This window comes from Macrobrachium rosenbergii, chromosome 15 (assembly GCF_040412425.1).
Source record: "Macrobrachium rosenbergii isolate ZJJX-2024 chromosome 15, ASM4041242v1, whole genome shotgun sequence".
Lineage (NCBI taxonomy): Eukaryota > Metazoa > Arthropoda > Malacostraca > Decapoda > Palaemonidae > Macrobrachium > Macrobrachium rosenbergii.
Window position 1 is genome coordinate 29,892,403 of NC_089755.1, and position 21,000 is coordinate 29,913,402.

General features: G+C 37.9%; 2 long non-coding RNA genes across 2 annotated transcripts in view; both read right to left on the bottom strand.

Moving 5' to 3' along the window:
* LOC136846495 (uncharacterized) overlaps positions 1–21,000 on the bottom strand; it is a 145,742-nt gene that overhangs the window by 31,952 nt on the left and 92,790 nt on the right. The gene's annotated exons all lie outside the window — the stretch shown is intronic.
* The window catches only part of LOC136846494 (uncharacterized), a 37,937-nt gene continuing 33,333 nt past the window's right edge, over positions 16,397–21,000 (bottom strand). Inside the window, exon 2 of the long non-coding RNA XR_010855413.1 lies at positions 16,397–20,066. This is a non-coding gene — a long non-coding RNA (uncharacterized lncRNA). The remainder of the gene's footprint in view (positions 20,067–21,000) is intronic.

Here is a 21,000-nt window from a genome sequence, read left to right on the forward strand (position 1 = left end):
CAGCTTTTTGCATAATGTCTACAGCAAATGCAAAATCACAAACATTCGTCACACTCCATTTCCCTTGAAAAGTCCTGAGAAAATATAACATATTAAAAACATGACAACCTCTTCTTTGAGTCCCACATCCTCTTCAGTACTTTCCCATACTTAACCATCGGATATTTGTGTGGTACAGCACATCAGTAAATCAGCCTCGATGTCTTCCAAGAAGCTTCAGGTGCCTGTGATTCAGTCCGTGCTCTTATTAAGTTCACTGCACTTCCTGGATCCATAAAATGTTTAGTTTAAAAGATGATCTACAGAGGCTTTCTTGATGTGATGCAGTGAAAAGACAACACTGTGCGATGGAAAATCTTCTTTTGATTTTATCATTCATCAAGGTCACAAGGCCACAGTGTTTGCCTATGAGTGAAGGGCACTATCCAGTTGTAATACTTGCAATATGTCAGGCTTAATCTAGACCTGATTAGACTGTTAGCCAACACTATTGTATAAATCTTTTCCAGTAACAGTGTCTTTGAGAGACTCCATAGATAACAATTCCTTTGTAATTTCGAAGTTTTCGTCAATTCCTCTGATATAAATGAGTACCTGGGCAGCATCCTGAATGTCATTACTCTCATCTAAAGCAATAGAAAACCACTGAAAACTAGCACTGGCTGTCACCTGTTCTTGAATATTCATTGCAATTGCATCTATCACGACGAACAATAGTTCTTTGTGACGAATGGCTTCCACTTTTGATATGACTTTGGACACACAACGCACAGCAGCATCAACCATGCAATCTTTGTAAATTCTCTTCTGCAAATGACTTATTTTTGCTTTGCAATTTTATTTGCCAATATAAACTGCAACTGTCGCATTCCTTTGTAAAGATGAAGTTTTTTCAAACACATTTTGTTGTTGCTTCAAACTTTTCATCAGATCAGTTGCCTTCTTTTGCAGTTCTTGCTTTGATAAATTGCTTCCAAAGTTGGTGTGCTTGGTTTGAAAGTGCCGTTTCAAATTGTATTCCTTGAAAACAGCAACTGTATCATGACAAATCAAACATACAGCTTTAACTCCGACGTCAGTAAAGAAATACCTTTCAGTCCACTCTTTGTTAAATACTCTGCATTCGTCTTCAATTTTTCGCTTTTTAGATGGCTTCGAATCACTCATTTTGGGTAAAGTTTGAAAGATAATAAAAGCTGTGCTGAAATAAAATGTCCAGCGTCTTCTCTCTCTGGAATCTGCCAGGACACTGAAATGATTGAATACAAGGCAATAAAATCGTTGAAAGCGTGACTAACAAAGTTACAACGTGACCAAAACAGTGATTTTAATACAGATAAGATTCATCCACTGTACTGGTAGCAAGCGTGTCCGATACATGCTCCCACTCATCGCCCACATCCCAGATGCCGAGCTGCATCTTTATTCAACGATAAGCCAAATTAGATTAAAATGAATAAATAAAAATAAATAAATAAAAATAAATAAAAAATCTATTTCCATTATAGTTAAGAAAAAAATGAATGAATAGAAAATGGAGATGAACAATAAACAGATGAGATAGATAGAGAGACAGAGAAAGAGAGAGAGAGAGAGGTCAGGCAAGAGAATAGCCATTTTGTCCGTAAGAAGGGCAGGGAAAAGAAATAGAGTGGCGAACAATTTTCCGATTACTCACATTCCAGTTCATCTTTTGGATTTATAAAATCCTTTTGGACATTCAATATTCAATATTTGGAGGGCCGCATGAATTCCATTGGAGGGCCGCATGCGGCCCGCGGGCCGTAGTTTGCCCACCCCTGGTCTTAACGGTAAGGATTAGCCACATGACTGTAGCTACTGAGGTCAATGACATCATACCACGATACAGTGAGAACCTCTCAAAAAAGTTAGATTTTTTTTCAGTTGAAAATTTTGAAACTTCATGTATACCTAAATGTAGTGGTTGTAAATGTGGGAAGTGTTCATCGAGTGGGGAACATAGCTTGAAGGAGGAAATGGAATTAAAACAGATAGAAGAAGGACTTGATTATGATTCAATAAATGGGTATTGGATTGCAAGCTATCCATGGATTAAGGATCCTAACAAGCTCCCTAATAGTGTTTCCCTTGCATATGGAAGACTAAAATCTACTGAACGGAGTTAAAAAAGCTCGGAAGCAATTACTCTAAAAAATATAATGATCAGATTTTAGATATGGTTCATAGGGGTTACTTGAAAATTAATTACAAATTAAATAATTATAATGGTCCGTTCACTACTTGCCCCACCATAAAATCCTAAGCCAGACTCTGTTTCTACCTTGCAGGGATGTGTTCAACTCTTCTTCCTCTTACCTTGGTCACGTACTTAATGATTACTTTGCAAAGGGCCCTGATGTGCTAAACAACATGATTGCTATACTGATACGTTTTAGGCAGCATGCTGTGGCCATCGTAGCAGATATTAAGAAAATGTACAACTCTGTACAAATTTCAGAACTTGATCAACATACTCATAGGTTTTTGTGGCGGGACTTAGAGACTGACAGAGAGCCAGATCACTAAGTGCTTACTACTGTGACCTTTGGTGATAGACCTAGTGGCATAATAGCAATGATGGCCTTACGTAAAACCACCGAGATGGATGAATCCTTTCCCCTAACTGCAGAGATGATCAATCGCAACTCGTATGTTGACGATATACTGTCAAGTGTATTGACGGTTGAAAGGGCTAAGAGAAGTATTGTAGAAGCTAATGCAATATTATCTCGGGGAGGATTTCAGATCAAGCAGTGGGTTATGTCAGGTGAGAGTCCAGAAGATAATTTTCTTAACATCTTGAAAACTGATAAGGAAAAGGTACTGGGGTTGAACTGGAATCCTAAGGAGGACCTGTTTTTCTATGTGATAAAGATAAATTTCTCTAAGAAAGTAAAAAATATTCGAATGGAGCCACCCATAAAGAAATCAGAAATCGATGAGAAACTCGAATCGTTAAATCGAAGGATGGTACTCAGTCAACTGCTTGATTAATATGATCACCTTGGGTTCATTGTACCCATTCACCTTGAAAAGCAGTTAAGCATGCGCAATTTACTAACCACCATCAGTGAAAATGAGCGAAGATTAGATTGGGATGAAGCAATGCCACAGTATATGTATGAAAGATGGAGAAAGTTATTTAAAGAAATGTATGAGTTAGAAACCTTGACGTTCCATAGATGTGTGAAGCCTAAAGATGCCGTTGGTAAGCCTGATCTAGTAATTTTTGCAGATGCAAGTAAGTTAGCTTATGGAGCCTGTGCGTACTTGAGGTGGAAAGTGAGGGAGGGACCCTTTGTAAGTAAACTCTTGATGGCAAAGAATAGGATTGCCCTGTTGTTCACCATTCACAGTTAAGAGTTGTGTGGGGCTGTGTTGGCCTGCCGGTTGAGGACTGTGATTGAGAAGGAAATAGACATTGAACTTGAGTCAGTCATATATATTATTGATTCATCTGTCCAGAGCACAAATTTGTATAAGTCAAGCAGTTTTAATATTTTTGTCGCTACTAGAGTAGCAGAAATTCAAACCAAATCAAAATCTGTTGAATGGTTTTGGAAATCCTCAGGAAATAATCCAGCAGACTTAACTACAAGACCTACACACCCTATGCTTTTAGATTCTGATTCTTCATGGCAGAATGGACCCCCATTTATGTGTTTACCTGTTAGTGAATGGCCCATCAGTCAGTCAAATGATCTCAAACTACCAGATATTGCTCCAGTCAAAATTGTAAATAGTCTATGTAGGGATAATACTGTTATAATTGATGTAAATAGATATGGTAGTTACAGTAAGCTTTAGAGTGACTCCTAGAGTTCACTGAAGGCAGTTAAGTTGGGGTCATTTAAAAAGGTGTCTTTTAGTTCCTCCTCAAATGATTTGAAAGTAGCAAGGATATATGGGTGAGGTGGGTCCAGAAGACTATGGCTGATGACTGGGAAAAGAGATATGAGAGACTTGGAGCTGTGATGAATGAGGAAGGTTTAATATGTGTTGGTCAAAGGATTTCAGTATGGCTGAAGGATAATTGGAACAGGAGTACATTTGTATTGTTACCTGTGAGGCATTCATTCACAAGATTGTATGTTAAACACATCCATGAGATAGATCATGCTGGTGTAGAGGTAACCTTAGCCAAATTGCAATCCAAGTTTTGGGTGCCTGGAGCCAGGAAACTTATAAAGTCAGTGAAGTCTGGGTGTGTCATTTGTCATTAAATTTAGCTAGAAGACTGAAGAGCAATGCATCAGGTCAATGTCCATCTGAGAGACTTCAGCACCTGCACCACACTTGTCTGGCTATTGATTTGTTTAGGACCATTTATTGTGAAAGACACAGTCAAGAGGCGCACTAGAAAAAAGGTTTATGGGATAATCTTTAATTGTATGGTGAGTAGAGCTGTGTACTTAGATTTAGCAGAGGGTTATGATACAGAGAATTTTTTAATGTTTGTCTCCACAAGAGGATTTCCAAAGCGTATGCATTCAGATGGAGGCACACATTTAGTAGCAGCTAACAAAGAATTGCGAACTATGGCCAGGAACTGGAACCTGTTATAAATTTCAGGACCCATTGATGTTTCCGGAATATGATTGGACATTCAACAAGTCTGCAGATGCTCCATGGGAGAATGGAGTGCAGCGAATCTCTGATAAAGTCTGTAAAGAGATGTATTATGATGTCTGTTGGTACTGTATTCTACTAGCTGGGTGAGCTTCAGACTTGTATGTTTGAGATTGCTAATTTAATGAATAGCCGTCCAATTGGTCTCAAACCAGGGTTTGATCCCAGTTTGGGCATTTATCTTTGCCCTAATGACGTGCTACTTTGCATCTAGTTATGGTGCTCAGAGTCCCATGATGGATTATGGGATGAAAGTAATAATCCAAGGATTTTAAACAGTTTATGCTGAAGATTGTAAATTCTTTTGGAAGAGGTGGCATCGAGATTATTTTCTTCACTGGGTAGGCAAAAAGCTGCTGGCATACTCAGCGTAGGAATTTAAGACCAGGTGATATTGTACTTTTACAGGAAAACAATATTGTAAGTTGCATGGAAAATGGCGAAGTTGCAGTAACATGCACTTGGAAAGTGATGGTCGAGTGCGAGATGTAACCTTAAAGTATCAGGTATAAACCAGGTCCAAACACAAAGGTCAAACTGATATGTTAATTAAGCGGTCGCTCATAGACTGATAGTTTTACTTCCCGAAGCGTGGTGAATGTTGAGTTGGTGGGAGAGTGTATAATGTAATCATGCTTTATTTATAATTGTGTGTATTTTGTTTGTAACATTATATAATACAGAAAATTAATATTAAACAAATTATGAATAATATTAGAAACAGTTATTAGCAAGGTGATGGTGTTTTTGTTGAGGAATCAGGAGGTAGGCGGCGGCTGCCGGCAGTCTTTCTGTGTGTGTGTGTTGACAGGTGTCGGTTGGCCTCCTAGCGGGTGTGCAAATGTAGGCAGATTCCTGTTTTTATTTATTTGGAGTCATCTCCTACGTCCAAGTGTACTGGCAGAGGTGTATGGCCAGCATTGCACGGTTAAGCATGAGAGTTTGATATGGGCGCCAAGGTGCAAGTTGCTGTATTGAAGTTAATCATATGTACCTATATTTATTTATGAAGGATTTGGAAATGTTATAGCAGGATATCATGTAGGTTGTATTTATAATGATTTAAGTGTTATTGCTGTGTTGTGTAATAGACTGCTTACATTTTATATTTGATTTACAATATTCTTGTGATCATTTGCATATTTTGTGAGGATTACATTTTGAGTGTCTGTTTAACAATTTGGGGGTTTGTTTTAATTTGGAATCTTGTTTACAGGCTGAATGTTACTCAAAGTATTCATGTGGCACTTGGTGACTTTGTATCTACCCGATCCATACAATTCAGCACCTGCTACCCTTGGTTGAAGGAACTTTGATTGGACATTCTACACATCCCTGCTAGTCAAGATGGATCGAGCCAAGACAGTGCGTACATCAGCGAGGAGGAAATTCAACCGAGCCCTGAGGCTGTTTGTGAGAGTGTGAAGCAAGGCGACTGCAAACCAGAGATTTTGAAGCCTGCATTTGATGAGGTGTGACGCCTATAAGAGGTTAGAAAATGCTAATGATGATTTTATTTAGTGCATTGATAGGAGTCCTCATGAATTATGTTAACCTATTAAAATCGGCTGAGGATTATATAATTAAAGTGTATAGGTTGAAATAGAGCACATTCTCAAGTACTTGCGATAATAGACAGTGAAAAGGGTAAGCAAAAAACAGACAACACGAAGTTTATAGTTAAGAAGCTTGAACCTCCTAGATTTGATGGACAAATAAGACTGTACCCATCCTTTAGAAAGGACTTTGACAGATTAATGATTAAGAACTATGGGGAGGATCCATATGTCCTTAAGCAGTGTTTGTTAAACGACCTTGAAATTAGTACTTAGGGTTGATGATGATTTCCATAAGATGATGAAGACTTGATGAAAAATTTGGAAATGTAACAAAGGTGGTGGACTCTGTTTTGTGTGAGATAAGAGCAGCCCTTAAGCCTGTGCCAGAAGGCAACAACAAAAAACTTGTGGAATTGGTGAATACTGTGGAGAGGGGATGGCTTGATATGTGTAAGCTAGATCTTAAATCAGAAATGAATAAGACTACTGTAATTAGCTTATTAGAAAGCTCTTACCCCAACATTGAAAAGGGAATGGGTTTTGCTAGTGAGTCCCAGAATTTAGAAAGAAATTGGAAAATGATTAGAATTTTTAGAAAGAGGAAAAGGAAGGTAATAGAGTATGTGCAGGAAGGGTGAGGTCAAGTACAACCCACAGTCTAAAGTGTAATTGCTGGTCGACTCATGAGGATCACTGTTATTCAAGATAACTTGAATGAAGCAATTAAGCAGTTAAGAAAACCAAGAGTCACAACAACAACAACAATTGTGAATATATATTGTAAACATGAACAGAAATTGTTTAAACTTATCAAGTCAAGCTAGAATTAGACCTAACATGTCTACTAACGTCTGTATCAGAACTACTAATTGGTTTTTCATAGGTACAGCTTCCCATAGCATTTTGGACAGTCAGGGTTTCAGTACTTGGATAATAAATCTAAATATGTTTATTAAAAGCAATGATGCAGCTTCATCTGTACATGAGAGTTTGTGTTGTGTTAAAGATCCAAAATAATGGTATGCGGCAGACCTCGCCACCCTATTCTCCATTCTTTGTTTGTACAAATTATTTCACCAGTCAGTACAGGATCAAATAACTTATTGTCGAGGAGGGAGTATTATTTGAGATTGGACATATATGCAGAGTAAAGGGCAAAAAAGTGCAGCAACATTGTGGATCCAAGTTCAAATTTAACCATGATTATCGGATGGTAAACAAGTTGGGTTTGAGAGGTAAGATGTAGAGTCTCATAACTAAAGTTGGGAGACTAGCACTGAGCTGTTTGACAGTAAAGTTTTAATGTGCCAATTACTGATTTGAGCAATTTGAATCTGGACTATTGAAGCTTGTGGTATCAGTAATTATCAATGTAATGCAATTTGACACCACATTGATAATAGGGTGTTTGGTGTAGAGGGAGTGGAAAATTTGTCGGCCAACAGGCAAGGTAGATTTGTTAATTGGCGTGGATCACAGTAGCATGATACCTCAAGTGGTTAGAACCATTGATACCTTACAGTTAATGCAAAACAATTTTAGAATGTGTGTAAGATGTTCATATCCAGTTATGAATAAGAATATGGGTACCAATAGTATGTAACCAGGGTGGGCAAACTTTTCAGTGCTAAAGACTGACAAAAAAATAAAATTTTACTGGGCCGCATAGTATATTTTCCAGTATAATTGATATCTAAAATAGCCAAAATATATGGTTTTCAAAGCGAAAATGCAATAAATTTTCATTTATTAGCATTTTAAAGTACTGTAGACTAGAGGATTCCCATGAAACGCATTTATTTAGAAAAAAAATTTATTTGAAATAAAAGCAAAGTAACTCTGTTTAAGAAATAGAGAAAATAATATATTTTTATTAATCAATATTAGTTAGAAGTAGAACTTCAAGATAAACATATAAATTAACTAAAAGAAATATATTTTATATATTTAGGGAGAAACTTCACATGAAGCATATTTGTTTGAAAACAAAGTAACTCAATTTAAAGACAAGAAATATTTTTATTGATATTTTAAAGCAGTAACTTCACATGAAACATAAAGGGATTTTGACAAAGGAAAAATCTATTTCTGGAGAGGGGACCGTGTCACCCGGTGAAAAAGTCCATTCTGCACTTATTTCTAGGTAATTCCGTTGCTAGATACCAGAGAAAGCTAAATGAAATGCCAGGTGCCCAGGCGAAACTCCATTAGATGGAGTCGTGTATGGAGAAAAAGGAGTGAACTATAAAAGCAGAACCTTATCCTAGAGATCCCAAAGTCAAAAGTCCACAGAGAGGTGCGTTACAAGCCCATGCACCACTTTCGCTGGACAGTACACAAACCACACGTAGCCTGTTCCATGAAAGCATCACCCCCACCAGAATGATGTTTACTATGGGGGACGACACATGACAGAGGTGGGTCACTTTCAAATTGACACGGTCCCCTCTCAGAAATAGATTTTTCCTTTGTCTAAATCGCACTGGATCGAGGTCCGTCAGCCGTCATCAACAATCAATCCTGTTGCAAACTGTAAGAGATAATAAAATACAAGGGAACAGAAGACCAAGGTCTGCCAAAAAAAAAATTACAGTGCTAGCAATATAACAATAATGTACAAATGAAACTGATGGGAGCTTAAAATTAACATGACCAACATAAAAATATGCTTAAACAAAACAACTATACAAAACTGAAAACATTATAACATAATATATCAGTCAGACGAAAATACAGATAACACGGTCAGGTTAGAAAGACAAGGCATGCCTGACTGAAATGACTGTAAGGAGATAACTGAGGAAGTGGAGCAAGAATTGACTAGGAATCAGAAAGGGAACCAGAGGGAGGGACAACGTTCCCTGCCGCGACTGCTGAGAATTTAAGAGCTTCTAAGGATTTCAAATAGTGACGTTTGAAAACCAAGGGTGACTTCCAACCAGTGTATTTGGTAAGATCCGTGAAATTCATGTAATGGAAGTAGTTAATGGAGACACGGCTCTAATATCATGAACTCTTGGACTGAGTTAGGATTGGCCTGCTTGATGAGTAAAGGATTTGTTGTCTAATAGCAGATAGACAAGTAAAGTAGCTCAACAACTGAGCAACAGAAGGATCAAAATGATAGTAAGAATGATGCAACGGCTGCAATCATTTACCAGTTTGTTGAAATTAGGTGTCAAGTTGCTTGTACTGATTCTTAACACTGATAAGATTTGGCGATCTTGAAGTGACCTGTTCTTTTGACTTGTTAACTTTCAATATGAAAAGTCTATCTATATGTAAGTTGATGCAAATATCACAAACATCTTTCTTACAAAATTTTTCAGATTTTTAAACTTTTTCTGAGTGCAGAGATGCAAAACTCGACCAGTGGTTTATTTTCAAAGAGCCTCTTTAAAGAGTTGTCGGCACAAATCGTCGTTCACGCAGTTCTTATATGCTGTTTTCAACGATGCAGGCAAGGTGAGCTGAGCAAATCAAACTGCCCTTCAATTGCCTTGATCAGCAAATCTTCTGATCATTCATCTCTTGACCATCAACTGGGAACTGTATTTGTCTGATGGTGCTTCAATGTAACAATTTTAGCGAGTTTTCAACGGAAAATGAATAGATTTTGCTCTTTTAACAAAGCGGCAAAAAGTTGAAGTTCGATTGAAGCATTTTAACTCCATACAATTCATGTCATAAATATTTTGCTGTAGTTTGTGTTTAACTCATTCAGCTTTTGCATAATGTCTGCAACAAATGAAATGCAAACCCATTCGATGCCTCCATTTCCTTGAAAAGTCTGAAATGTCTTTCATATTCAAGAAAACCCTTTAAATATTCTTCCATAACAATCCCATCCTCTTCAGTACTTTCCCAAAAGCAAAGCTGTTTTCTTCAGCTTGATGGGTTCGAGGCGTAGTATTGTGTACGAGAGAGGTGCAGAAGCTCCACCCACTATTCATTCTAGCCAATGAGTGTCCGATGGTCGCGGACGTCATATTCATATGGGATATTATATGGGTATTGTCCAGCAGCACATGCCAGTGCGCCTCAAGCTGTTATGTATGAAACATTGTCACGATCTTGTGAGTAAACTATTTGGATTCAAATGCTAAACTTTTTTCCTTTTGATTGCAGTTATTTTACAGGGTTTTTTTTTTTCAGTATCATGATGTCGGATGATAGTATTTCAGATTCTGGGTCTGAATACCTGCCAGATTTGTCAGATGATTATAGTGATAGTGGTGATAGTTGCTTAGAGGATGACAGCGACAATCGAGTATTTAGAAGACATTGAACCCATTTTCGATGAACGTTGGCAGTTCATAACAGATCCATTTTGTGACATGCGCCCAGACCCACCCCCTGATTTCAAGGAGGGTGACAATGGAACTCACATCTATGTAGGCGAGACAGTAGATCGCTTCACAAAGAATAACAGAGCACAAAAGATCAGTACGTTACGCTTTTGAGAGTTCGAATTTTCTACATATTAGAAATACAGGGCATGTCATTAACTGGAGGCAGTTGGTTTTCAAGAGTAGCTGTCCGTACAAAAAGAAAGATGTTGGAATCTGCTATCATCAATCAAACTAACAATATGAACCTGTCAGGAGGACATTGGAAATCGGACGCCATTGACACCTTAATCTCGGACCCCCTTTTGAAGAAGATGACCCAAGAAACGCGACCGCCAGATCCATCGCCAAACGGGGAGCTAATGAGGCCAAAACCACTAGGGAATTTGGTCAATCTCTCCTTCTTAAGAAATGCCACCTCCTTAACATCGGAGGCCCAAGGCCACACCTTCATGTTTTTGTATATATACCATTGTAACTTTCCACCTGTCCATATTCTACCAGTGAACAGCACAGAAACAAGTGCCTGAAATATATGGTTTCAACGTTTAAATAGTGTTTTATGGGCCTTCTTATTTTTCATATTACACTGTAGTATTACAGAAAAGACATTCATATATATATATATATATATATATATATATATATATATATATATATATATATATATATATATATATATATATATATATATATATATATTATATATATATTTATAGCCAATGTGGTAAAAAAATATTCATTGATATATACACAATGTTTTCACATAAGAATATAAACAAAAATATGAATAACAGAAAGTTTAGTGGAGCAAATGATGACTGATACACTCGCGGTCGACGGGGGTCTCATGCGGTATGCAAGCGTTATCGGCAGTGCATCAGGCCGATGGCGAAGGGGTTAATGTTTTTGTCCAGGTTTGGTGTTGGTATCTTTCTCCATTAATATGATTTATGACATTATTTTATGTTTTCCTTTGTTACATTTATTTCCAGTCTATTTTAGGTGATAGGTGATAAATTCTGAATTTTAGTATTCCTTTTTTTATGTATGTATGGAAACATGAATGAATGCATTTAATGTATGTGCGTATTCCAGTGTAAAAACGTATGCCTTATGCAGTTTTTTATTTTAAATATTTTCATTCATTCATCACATCATCGAATGACCTATTTGGTCACAGTTCTTGGCCTAGACCTGGTATATCATCCTAATCTTTCAGGTCAGCCCTATGAGAGCTGATAGTCAGCTCAGTGGTCTGGTTAAACTTTTTTAATATACGGTAATAATAATACTTCTGTCGTCTCTAGCTGTTTAGGGTCAGTTTTGTAAGGATTTTACTTGAAAAAGTTTAGGATTCATGACCACTTTGTTTTCTGAGATTTTCTTACTGTTATTTGAATTAGCATTATGCCTTAGCCTTTTTTAACTGATGTTTAAGAGTTTACTCTAGATAATCACTGTCATTTTCAAAGCAGAGTCTTTCCCACATTATTTTATTCAGTCTAAGTTAATTGAAAATCCATTACTTTACAGAAAGTGCATTCCTATCTGCCCTCATGCAGATGGCACAGAAAACATCAGGAATGGTTAACACTACCACTAGTGCCTCAGGGACCTAGATGCAATGCATCAGGCAAGTTGAAAAAGAAAAACTTCTTGTGGAGTGTCTAAAGAATGGGCTGACACAAATTTTTCTGTTGTAAAGTAATAGTTTATTTTTTATAAGGAAAAAGTAGTTTTGATTTCAAACATTTGTACTTAATGGATGAGGTGACTTACTGAAGCCTTTATTGCCAAAGTCAAATCTGCACGAAACAGATGGTTCATCAGATTCTGCAGCAACTGTCAAGGTGTCAGGTCATTTACTGAGAGGAATTTAATTTCAGATTTGATATATGTAGTGCTTTAGTGTTCACAGCACCTTCTTTGCTGGAAATACTTGGGACGTAGAAGACTGAAAACCTCTCTTTTGTGGTGTATGTAGGTTTACCTTAAGCAAGAAGTGTTTTTGCCTTAGGTGACTCAACTTGTAGACCCCACATTAATGTGCAAGTTAAGGTTCAAATACCAAGTTTAATGAGTTGTCAAAAATGTTAAATTGTCATAGAATTTTACATTTTTTCAAGAGTCACTTTTCATTGTTTCAGATTTGATTACACAAAGTTGTTCCTCAAGCTGTTTTATTTGTTGCTCTTTAGATATAAAGGGAGTACAGGGTTTAAAATGACCTTCCACTTTGCTTACTTTAGTGCGCAGGTTTTCAGGTTCCTTTTTATTAAAAATATTTTATAGCTTATCAGGAATGAGACTTTTTCAGTAATGTTCTAGAACTTTATGGTCAGTTTTAGGGTAGAAGTTAACCTGCACCAGTCCATAACTTTAGTTGAAATTGAAGGTTTACAGATAATGTAATATTTTCAGTGTGTGCATTCAATGCAAACCTTTTTATTGTTTGTTCATTAACTTGTGATAATTGCGTGATTGTTTAGTAAAGAGGACTGTATGTATACAACAATAACTTAAAATCCCATTAGAGTAAATGAATTTGGTGGGTCCTGCAGGATGGTATGACTTTTTATATATTACAATACATACATGATACATGTCTAAAAGGATCTTATGTCCTATTTTGAATGTAACTTGATTTTTGTTAAAGAAAACTTATTTAATATTTGAAGTTAAATATCTTTATTACATGTAAAATTTCTTTTGACATAAGTTTTGTAATTTCAAGTGAAACTTTGTGCCTTCTTGAACCTCAGTGAGACTTTTTATCTTCTGAATTCAAGTCAGTGGAGCATTGTTACTCTTAGAACCGATTTGTTTAGCTAATTATGTAATTTGCTCATACGAAATAGGAAAATAGTTACATAGGTAATGAATGTAACATCAGTAATTTAATAGGTAATGAAATGTAACATCAGTAATTTAATAGGTAATGATTTTTTGATGTCTTAATGAAATAACTTTATTCCATTTACATGCCACTTTATTCCATTTACATGCCACATTACAGATTACATTTATAAAACTATTTTTAGAAATGCTGACAACCAAAAAAATTCTTCTTGGGAAGGTTGCTGAAGGGTAAGGTTAGACTGAAGTGATTAATTGAATGAACTAACAGAGCAGAAAGCAGTCTAAGTAAAACTGTTTAACTGTTGATTGCTGTTATGGAGTGCAGAAACAGAAGGAAGGTAGCAAAGTGACGTTTTTGCCATTAAAAATAATTCTATACATTATTGTTAAAAAATTGTGTTGGGGCTTCATAATTTTTTTTTGTGGTAAAAATCTTCTGCTTTAAACACAGTTGGTGTACAAGGTTCAGCATGATCCCAAGCTTATGTTAAAAATGAAATTCATAATGTAATCATTGTGACATTGTTATCATAATTCTGAAGTTGAAGTTTTCTGCCAGGTGTAGTTTGTATAAAAAAAAAAACTGGAATGAAGGCCTTGTGCCACACCCCAAGGAGCTAGCCTTATGGAACCATGCTGCTACTGCCTGAGGCTTTCCTGCTGCCTTGCTATTAGAGGCCACATGTAAGGAAGTCTTCCTTGGTCTCAGAGGAACTCCCATGCCAAATATGGCCCATCTTGTAATGGAAATACAATTTTTAGAATGGTATGTAAGAACTGTTTGGTTACTGAAGCATATTGTCCTTGGGTCATCTTTCATTTGGTTAATAATTGCTGAAATAGGCACCTGTAAAGAATATAACATTCTACAGTAGCTGAAAAAGGTGTTGCTGAGCTTATCTTATTTATATATTTCTTATAGCTAATCCTGAATTCTTTACATAGTGTTTTCATATAACTAATCCTGAGTTCTTAAAGGTCTTTTAGATGTCATTGACCTGGGGATAATAATGGAAATTAAGGAAACTCGTGAGTCACAGTGGTAGCTTGCCCAGATTTTGCACTGCTGTTTAATAGTTGCTTTGAAGAACTTCCTGCCCAGATTGGTTTCTTTTGCACATTTACAGCCTGAGTTGCTGAGAGAGAATTGGGATTCAGATGTCAAATTACTTTAAACAGTCATTTACCATTGTCTGTTATGTGAAATATTTGTTTCCTGTTTGTTTCTCAAATCTTTTAGGCTTTCTGTTTAAGTTGTTATTTCATCATTTTCTTTTGACAGATAAAGAGAACCTGTTGATGCGTTGGTCTGTTGGTACCCTTGCCACTGTCATTGTCTATAAACATGCCCAAAATTCTTTGGCTTGGCATGAGTTAAACGTCTCGAAGTTTATCACAATGACTAAGCTGCAGACAAAATTGGAGCAGGTGATCCCTAAACTCTTGATTAGCTTTACAAGAGAATTTGCCAGGCCTATCCAGTCACTGAGGTATCTCAGGATGCGTGTCACATGAGAATGAGCCCAGGTTGAGACTAGGGTGAACACTCGTGAACACCTGTGGAGCAGTTGAAAGGCTGAAGCAAATTATCTTGAACTGGTAAACTATCTCTCCCAGACTGAAGCGAAGAAACTTCTGGGATGATTGGTGGATTGGAATCTGGAAGTATGCATCCTTCAGGTCTATCATGAGCATGAAAGTCATCTTCCTGATGGCTGCTAGAACTGTGCAAGGAGTTTCCATCTTGAACAGTCCTCTGATGAAAAGCTTGAGAGATGACAGGCCTATGACCAGTCTCCAATCACCCAATGCTTTGGGAACCAAAAAGACTTGGCTGCAGAAGACTGTAGATGGGCCCTTCACTACCTCCACAGCTCCTTTTTCCATCATTTTCTTCACTTCCTCTTGGAGAACTAGATGCTTCAGTGAGCCTTGAGCGTACATTGACTGATGAAGAGGACACTCAGAGAGGGGAGGAGGATATTGGAAGGGGAGTAGATATCCCACCCATAGAATATCTACTACCCAGGTCTCTGCTCCATACTGCTTCCAAGTCGCCCAATGGCTCGCCAGGCACCGCCTCCCCACTGATGCCATCAAGTGGGAGGGGCACTTTCTATAGTCTCCCTCCTCTGCCTTGCCTCTGTCTCCTCTCCTGGGTCTGGAAGAACAGAGCTGAAAGAGTCGCTGCTGAGGAACTTTCTTAGTTGTAGATGGCGAATGTTGATGACCTCTGCAAGGTCTTGTCATGCCTTGAGGTACGTTAGTAGGCATGTAAAAAGAAATTTGAGGTCTGGGCTTGGAAGTGCTAGCATGGGAAGATCCAGACAATTCAGAGATGGCTTGATGCACAAGATGGTCATTGTTGTCCATTGACAGCAGTGTCAAGCTGGTTTTTGGGGGAGAGAGACAAGGAGCTTAAAGATATCTCCAGTCCTCTAGGCTAAGATGGAATTTGTATTGACGAATCTCCAGACCTTGGAAAGGGTGGCATCTCTTCTTTTCAGCAACCAGTTGGCCAACATATTAGCTTTTGTGTGAGCCAAGTATGAGATTGTCTTTCCAACAGACTGCAACAACCCCTAATGAAGGTGGCACTCTTCAGTGTCACCCATAGAAGTGGAAGAGATCTTGGCCACTGCTGTTGACCATAAGTCAAGCCATGAAACAGCTTGGAATGCTGACAAAGCTGCCTCCTGATGGGCGAAGGATGGAACCTCTGTTTTGATTGGTCTAGAGATAGGCCTGGGCCTACACGAACCAGGTCTGAATCTACTTGTCTTGGCTGCAACGCCACCTTAGGGGTTGCGTTGCAAAAACGTCTATGCCGAGGAAGCAATTTAAAAGACTACTGGAATGAATTGTCCCATCCAGAAACACGAGTTCACTTGATTGAGAATGAAGTCGGCATGATTAGAGCATGGCAACCACAAAGATATCTTCGCTTCTTTCATAGGACCAAACAGGGTTTTAGTACCGAAGAGAAAACTAAAGTGGTTGCCACAGTCTCCTCAGCCAGGTTGTTATACCCACGAATGAGTTCAGCAACTTCAGCGTCATAAACTCGTCTGCATTTTCTACCTCCTTGCTATGGGGATCACGATCCGGCCAGTCAACCGAGTCGGAAGCGAGTCGGAAGAAGTTAAAACATCTTTATTCACCACTGAACATAGGCTCGCTTGGGGCCTAGGAGTTTCTTGGGGGTCTGAAGGTCTGTGGAACTAGAAGGAATCTTGTCCTAATCCCGATCCTGTCCATGAAAGCGGAGAACTGATGAGACGAGTGCCACAACTGGTTATAAAAACCGTGCAGGGTTCCCATTACATGAAGAGCGGTCACGGCCATGTGATCAAGAGCGTGTTCATGGTCCCTTCTGGGAGAAGGTGAGTGAGAATAATGATGGGGAGAAGGCCAATGGGTGGTTACACAACTGTGAAGGGTTCTCAACCTGTGTAGAAGAGACATGGCTTTGTGATCGAGGGCAAGGACTATTAGATCTATGAGGAGAAGGGTTCTCAACCTGTGTAGAAGAGACATGGCTTTGTGATCGAGGGCAAGGACTTAGATCTACGAGGAGAACGGTTCCGATCCCGAGAGCGTCCCTTCACAACTGATTTCTTGATGGAAGCCTTTTCATCCTCCTTATGGTCTTGGAAAACACTGTTCCTTGAACAGAGCACATAGATGAAGGTGAGATCATAGAAACCACCTGTGGCGAGTATGATCCGTAGATTTGGGGTCCTTAGAGGAAGCTTCTCTGGATGAGTGTACTGCAGCATGGGAGTTAGAACTGGGCAAGGTTTACTGACTAAGGCAGAAGAGACACGGCCTTGTGCCTGAAGGGATCACGGCTGCCATGCGAAGAAGCAAGAGGGCTTGAAGCAGCTCTAGATGAAGCAGGAATGGGTTCTGAAACAGACGTGTTAAGACGAACAAGGAATAACTGCAGGAGAAGAGGAGCGAGATTCTGAAAAAGGGCCTGTGAATCTCCTTTTGTGGAGGAGCTATGAAGTCCTCTTCCTCCAACATCTGACAGGAATGGATGGTATTGACGACAAAGATGATGAAGTAGACGAAGACAAGGAAGGAGATCTACGACATCACTTCAATTTCAGCAACTCGCTACAGCCATACTTCAGAAAAACACCTTTGACTGTCAAAGAAAGCCTAAATGAGAGAGTTAGAGGAGCAGATGTAGAAGGTCAGGGATGGAAGTCGATGGAAACGACATGGATGGTGACGGCACGGTGTATGGTGCAAGGAGAGCCCACGACAGCTGAGATGACGTCACAGAAACATCAATTACAAGATCTCCTGAACCATCTAAAGATGAAGCAATAGAAGAATGAGAGGGAGTAATATCTTACTCCCAAAGAAAAAGATTGCAATGACAGGAGATTTTGGCAAGGAAGAGATAGAACAAGAAGGAATTGATGTCTGCTGCCATTGGGGCAAGAAGCCAACCCAAGATGGAGCCACCAATTTCCTCTTGTAGGCCTATCTTTTATCAAAATTCTTCCATTGCTCATAAGACCAATTGCAACACTTGGGACAGGGATTACTTATGTTACAATCGTTAGATTTGCACCTGCTACAAGTGGAATGGGGATCTGTAACCAAGGCAGCCAAATAACAAGAACAAGGGTTGTTACCACCCCCCAAGGCATCTTCTCTGAGGCCTGGATTGCTTAGATAATTCATGGGTTTGCATTTCTAGGAATGCAAAATCCACACAACACAATATCACAAAAAAAAAACCACACAAACAAAGAAGGATGAAAAACCAGAACGCCAAGGTGTAATAAGAGCAGGAAGTGCTAAAACAACAGGCTTCTTGGCTAGAAAGGCAATAGCGCCATCTTTCTATGAAGGCGGTTAGAGAGACAATTGGTGTGTCACAGCATTGTTGGGGTAAGCCAGGTTGGACTGCACCCATCTCCTTCAACCCCAATCGCTGTCTCCCATTACCACCAAAATCTTAAGTGCTATATTAACCAGACTCCAGCAGGCACTACAGAAATTCCCCTACTTTAAGACCAAAGGTTTGTTCTGTTTTGAACAATCATAAGCTCAAAGTCAGACTCTAATGAAGAACAAAAAACCACAAGTTTTAAGAATACAACCTAATTCAGATAGTTTCATGACATCACATCTTTTCAGCGTGAATTACATTCTCCCTTACTTAAGAGAAGAGGCACCTGAACCAATGACTGACATTCTACAGTGTATCTTAAACTTGTGGTTTTACAGTTATACTGTAGTAACTTTATGAAAGTGGATAAAGATTTAATACAAAAAGTACTTTCAAATCAGTGGACTTTACACAAATATCAATTACCTGTACTGATAGCTTAAAAATTACTCTAGTGATAAATTTACAAAATTAATTTTATGAAAATTTGTACAGGCATTATAATTTACATAGAGAAAAGGAACCTTCTGGAGACTCCTGTAAGACAAATTGTGGCCATTTTAGTACATGCTCCATCACTGGAAAAGCATTCTAACCTATCTGAACTCCTTTTATACATTAGTACATGTGCATAAAAACTTCAACAATAACACTAGTCCATCAACCATTTACATCTGAATTTGTTGATTCCCTAACTGTATCCTCTTCTAGCTTCCATAAACTTCAGGAACTTTGGATTCATCAAATTTTACTTGATTCTTCTCATTTCTTTCATCTGTTTAACTCTTCTCTACACCCAACAAACATGGCACTAGTGTATTCAGAAAAAAAAATCCACTTCCCTTTCATTCTTGTAATCTGCTAAGCTGCATCTCTTCCTTCACACAACAGTATGTGCTGAACACCAAATGGTAAAGAGAAAACCTGTACAAACACTAAATTACACCATTATTGTATGTATGACAGTAACATTATACAATGAACACTACTCCAAAAAAGTACCATTCTAGTTCACACATACTCCCTGCCACTTTAAATCTACATAAGATTCATAAATAGCATCTATTAAACTCATAAAACCATCTAAATCAAACACACTGCTTTTCCCATTCATGTCTTATCTCACTCACTTCTAAAAGAACAGTATTCTATACACTTCCACAGGTACTGGTACTGCACTTATCTTATCCATCTAATTTCCATAATTTTTTCAGAGCAGAGGAATAGTCTAGAAGAATCATTCAATACTAGAACTATTACCTGAAGGCAAGAAATCTTAAAATTTAGTCCACCACTCAATCACGCTCTGAATGCCATGAACTAGCCATTTCATTCCAAGAACTCTCAATGAAAAAGAATTCCCGGTTTTAAAAGTTAACAGTTTCATTTTAGGTAGTTTAAGGATTGATCAGTTTGGTCTAATAACATTTTGATATTTAATACTGACAAAATTGCTGTGATCTGAAATCAGTTTTATAGTACAGTACATGGTTTTTTCATGTCAGTGACTAAGTTAATTGTGGTTTATATTCAATTAACCTACTGATGCAATCTTGTAAATGGGATAGTTGTTAATATTAAACTTTCAGAAATAAAAAATTCAAGTAATCGTTGATGACAAATTTTGTGAGCTTTGTTCTTCCTCCTTGGTGATGAGAATGCCGCACATCAATTTGGAAGTCAATACAATCTTGAAGAGACTGACATCTTGGTGATACTACAGCAAAGGATGACCTGTAACAAGAGAAAGGCTGTCAAAACTGAAACCTATTTTGATCACTAAATTTTATAGTTCTAGAATTAATTTTACAGAACTATTATTGTAACATTATTATGGTTATTAAAACTAATGTAGGATAAAAAGGATTCCAGAAAGTAGGTTCCAAAAGGCTGAAAAGATCATTAAATGTTCCAAAAGACTATGAAAGAACAACTGTTAACTGTATAATGGTAAAAGCAAGAGAGGGGACTGAGAGATTTTAAGATTATAACATCACTACGTATAACAGGAGTGTATGCAAAGACTGGGAAAGACAGATGACGCACGGATTAAAGGGGTAGGTACGTAGAGGGTTTACATGTGGAGAGGGTGCATATATCGAGTGTTTATGAGGAATTATATGAAAAGTTAAGTAAAGGCAAAAAACTTTGTGGTATGCATGAACTTACAGAAAGCTTGACAAAATTTAAGTAATGGAGAGGATGTCGAGGAGCAAAGTACATAAGGATGACATTTTGCTGAATGTTAAAAGTTTTCAAAAGTGATTGGTTTGATGCAAAAATGGGACTGACACAAGATGTGTTACATCTCTGTGGCTGTTCAATCCCTTTATGGGTGTAATGATACGAGAAATCACAGAAAGTTGATGTATGTGCTACATTGTAGTTATGAGATGTGAATGGAATGTGAAATGGTTACATATGCAGACAACTTACTAATGATTCAGGACAGTAAGGAGAAATTGCAGAATAAAATTCGTTTGAAAATATTTACAAAAAGAAAACTTTGAGACTACTGTACATACAAGCAAAATTTAAATAAAAGATTTATTCTCTAAATACTTACCTCTTCATTATATAGCTTTTAATTTTGCGCCAGCAGTAGCTCAACAGATTGAAACAAAAAACAAGAACTGATAGGTGCAAACACTTGTAGGTGGTCAGTCTA